The 4,404-nt window shown below is 40.9% G+C and overlaps 1 long non-coding RNA gene across 1 annotated transcript; it reads right to left on the minus strand.

The window, feature by feature from the left end:
• Nucleotides 1-1,182: 1,182 nt before the first annotated feature.
• Nucleotides 1,183-3,746, minus strand: LOC311045316. Its single transcript, XR_014600757.1, has 5 exons — nucleotides 3,673-3,746; nucleotides 3,070-3,135; nucleotides 2,726-2,812; nucleotides 2,545-2,615; nucleotides 1,183-2,189 (listed from the first exon to the last, which is right to left on the minus strand). It is a non-coding gene; the product is annotated as an uncharacterized lncRNA (long non-coding RNA).
• Nucleotides 3,747-4,404: the final 658 nt, after the last annotated feature.

The following is a 4,404-nucleotide window of genomic DNA, read 5'->3' on the forward strand; positions in this document are numbered from 1 at the left end:
AAGACAGAATTTAATCCAGTATGGATTAAACGTGTCTCATTATGAAAGCATTCTGTGAAAAAGGAAAGCTCACAAGCCGGTAGATGTGCCTTTTTTAAACATACAGACTTGGTGTAGAGGGGAAAGGTTAAACCCACCCACAAAACAAAAACTCACTGTACATTACACCATTGAGTTTTTCTGGGTGAGTTTTCCTACCCCCGGGGTGAGTGTTCCTACCCCCGGGGTGAGTGTTCCGAGGTGAGTTTTCTCAGGTCCTGAGGTGAGTTTACCCACCCCCCGGGGTGACTGTTCCTACCCCCGAGGTGAGTATTCCTTTTTCAGTTGAGGTGAGTTTGTCTTGAGGTGAGTCTTCTTGTATTCCAGGATATTAGCTTGTAGATCTCTTCTTTTTGAGCATGCGCCACTGCGCAAAGTTATGACGTATAACATGCAGGTCTGGGGTCCGTGTGTTGCTCAAAAATACGTTGAACACTTGGAAGTATTTATACTTTGTCATACGACAGGATCGCGCAACGAAAATAGCCGATCTACAAGCTGACAACATTGCTCCATCATAGTTTGACAGTGACGTAATTTTCACTAGAAATTGCCTGTTCTCTCAATAGATGAACGGCCTGTAGGCTACGTGCAGTGGTGTAAAGTAACTAAGTACATTTACTCAAGTACTGTACTGTAGCCTATACTTACCCAGCTAGCAAAATATCGCACATTTCTGGCGTGAGGCCGTCCCCACGCCACGCCGACCGGGGCGTCCGCCGGGCGGGACACGCCGCGTCCACTCGGCGTCCTTGATCAGCGTGAGCCGCGCGTCACGCCGAGCCGCTAATCAGCCTCACTCCGGCGGAGAACGCCAACCGTGGCGTTCGTCGGTAGCGGCCGGGTAGCGTAGGGCCGTCATATAATATGCTGTATATACCCCCCCCTCCCTCCCTTTGGGAATCCCCCCTCCTCCCTTTCATCCCCTATATTTAGCGGCCATTGTTACACCCCCCCGCATTTGAGGTTTCTAAACATGTCAAGTAGCAATACAGAATAAGGTCCCCATCTGACACAGTTCCCCTGTATCTCTAAGTATCTGTCTAAGAACATGACATAATGCAGAAAATACATGGCCTACATGAAATAATGCAGCACAGACATTAACTCCATTGTTATGGTATTTATTAGAAAAGGAAGGCACAGAAATAATAATCCTAAAATACAAATGTATCACTTTAAAATGGCAGACAGTGAGAAAAGTATTCCACATAAAAGTATCAATGCTGTAATAATATGTGTGAAGTCAGACTGGTAATCAATAGCCTACTTAAAGTAACAAAACAAGTAAACATACCCATTGAGCAGAATGTCAAGTAAAAAATGCATAAGAATATTAAAAAATAGGAGATCTATGGTCCATTTGTACACTCAGAGTTGCAGACCTGTAAGGGTCCATTTGGTTTCATCTGTACACAGACTTTCAGACATGTAAAGTCCATTTTGGTTCCATGTGTTACTGGTGTATGTGTTTCTAGTTAACATGCTACAGACTCAGAGCCATATCAAAGCTACTGGACAAAAGTAAACATACCCATTGAGCAGAATGTCAAGTAAAAAATGCATAAGAATATTCAAAAAATAGGAGATCTATGCTGCCCTGCCAAGGTAAAGAGCAGTAACTACGAAATCAAAAATCACTGAAAAATGGGTTTAAAAGTGATTCAACTGGTCAGCCAAATGAGATATCGGCATATAAGTGATATTACACTAATTGTGCATCTGTTCTTGAGGTAATTGTTTATCCCCCAAAATCACAAAGGCTAATTTGACCTTTGGGATACTCAAATAAGTCGGCGTGTCCAAAAACGTAGTTACTGCTCTTTACCTTGGCAGGGCAGGTCCATTTGTACTCTTGCAGACCTGTAAGGGTCCATTTGGTTCTATCTGTACACAGACGCTCAGACATGTCCATTTGATTCCATGTGTTACCGCTGTAGTTTGTCCTGGTGTACTGTATGTGTTTCTAGTTAACATGCCACAGACTCAGAGCCATATCAAAGCTACTGGAATGAATACAAAATGGGCCACTGTTCATTTAATTCAATTTTGGGTTCTGTGTGCTGGTGTCTGTCGCCCGCCTCTTCTTCCAAAGCCAATGCAGTTCCTTCATGTGGAACGCGTCACGTGAGCCACCCAACGAACGCCAACTGAGAGGGAGAGAAAGGAAATAAATTAGACAACGGTGGTGTTGGTACTTTAATAAGGACCCCCAATTTAACATGCATCAGGTCTACAGACCCTGTTAATGGCATGGCTATCTCTGAGACCCCAATTTATATAGTGAAATGTATGTTAATTTAACTCAGTGTGTAGAAACCCTTGATACATTGATCAGTTCCCCTCTTCTAATGCCTCACTAAATTTCCACACCAACACCATTTTCACATAATGTTCAACTATCATGACATAGAGAGGTTTCAGGGATTTATGGTAAAATAAATGTGGCGTGCTGTGAGCTTGTAGATTGGCTATTTTTGGATAACTGTGTAGTCACACCCTTACCTTGCAAAACGTGAGGTCCAAGAGGTTCTTGAATGTGGTCACTGCCCTCACCAGGTCAAACAGCGCTGCGTCTGGAACATACAGACACAGGGAGAGTGTGTAAGTTATCAAACCGTTTTTGTTTTTTTAGTCAGGCTCTACTTTATGCTGTACATTACTTCTAGACTCATGTTAAACCTACCATGGTTTTATAAGCTTGGTCATCACAGATGCTCCTCGATCTCTTCATCCCCACTGCTGTGACGCAGGAAATGACAAGCAGAAACATCTGAGAAAGAAAGAAAATTAAAAAGAAAAAGAGAAGGGTTAGACACAATCAAAGCCGTATCATGCTCCATCGCAGGAAAAAACTACAAACAGTAACATACTAATATCAATGCAGGGTCTTAACGTTTTCTGGGGCCTGCATTTAGCTGCTAACCAGTGTTTAATAAAGTCATGTTTGTTGTTTTATTTTATGTAAAGGCTCAGCAACATCAGAACTCCACGATGAAAATATATAATCGTTGCCTTGTGCCTTCATACCTGAGGAGAACTCCTCTTGTCCAAAATGGTACAGCTGGGTTCCATGATGCCAACCTGGAGGTTATGCTGTATAGAGAGAAAGAAGAGAGGAGAAAAATACATTTAAGATTTCGGCTGTGGCATAAGATTGTAGATTGGCTATTTTCAGCAGCCAGTTCATTTAATGTAAAGCAAAATAATTAAGAAAATTAGCAGCCGTGTGTGTGTGTGTGTGTGTGTGTGTGTGTGTGTGTGTGTGTGTGTGTGTGTGTGTGTGTGTGTGTGTTTGTGTGTGTGTAAGCTTTTAGCTAAATTCTGCCTTACTCTAGCCTTCAGCCAACATGAGCTCGGCGATCTATATAAATAAAATAAGTACAAGTATCCATAACACAGATTTACCTACCGATCCATCGATCAACAGTTAGTATCATAACTCTGTGACGTGATTAAAGTAATGTGGGTAGCAAGAAAAGTCTAGTCAGTTAGCTACAGTAGGCTAGCGAGCTAGCACGCTAACATGTAAACAATGAAACAGTGAAACATTTCTAAAACGACATATTTAGACTACACACAGCAGGCATACATCCACACAGATACAAAAAAATAGTAGGCTAATACACTAACCTTTAAATTACATTTCCCCGGAGGAAAAGGATCGATATATCAGCGGTATGTTTTCCCTCCGTCGAGAAGCATAGAGGAGAAAGAGAAGTGACGACGGAGAAGCAACCGGATGTCCTACCGTTGCTCAAGGAATGGAGCTGTAGTGTTGCCATGTCTGCTTATTATAAGCGACTTTGGGTTTGTTTGAAGACGCGTTGTGAGCTTGTACATCGGCTATTTTCAATATATATATATATATATATATATATATATACACACACACATATCTAGGCCATGTGGCCTATAGTCACCACATGACTATAGCCAGCAATACACAGTTTTGGGCTTGTTTTCATAGACCTGGCTGCTTATTTCTCTCGCAAAATATGGCAACACTGGTCAGTGATTTGATGTAAGCGTCCCTTGCGTATATCCGGTGTATATCGCCACCTACTGAACTGGAGTATATTGAGTTCCTGCTGTAAGGCCTAAACAAAGTATTATACAACTTGATAATAATAATAATAATAATAATAATAATAATAATGATATTGATAATAATAATAAGACACTTCATTATATATATTTTGTTTTAAATAAGCAAATACATCAACTCTAAATTAGAATTAACAATGCAAGGAATAAATATAATAGCAACAGAATAAGAATAATAAAAACAACAAAGCTAAAAAACAACAACTGAGGAGCAATTAATCCTTGGAATTATTCAGTAGTCCTATTATCAGTATTATT

The sequence above is a fragment of the Gymnoscopelus microlampas genome, assembly GCF_963454915.1.
Source record: "Gymnoscopelus microlampas genome assembly, chromosome: 5".
In the NCBI taxonomy this organism is placed as follows: domain Eukaryota; kingdom Metazoa; phylum Chordata; class Actinopteri; order Myctophiformes; family Myctophidae; genus Gymnoscopelus; species Gymnoscopelus microlampas.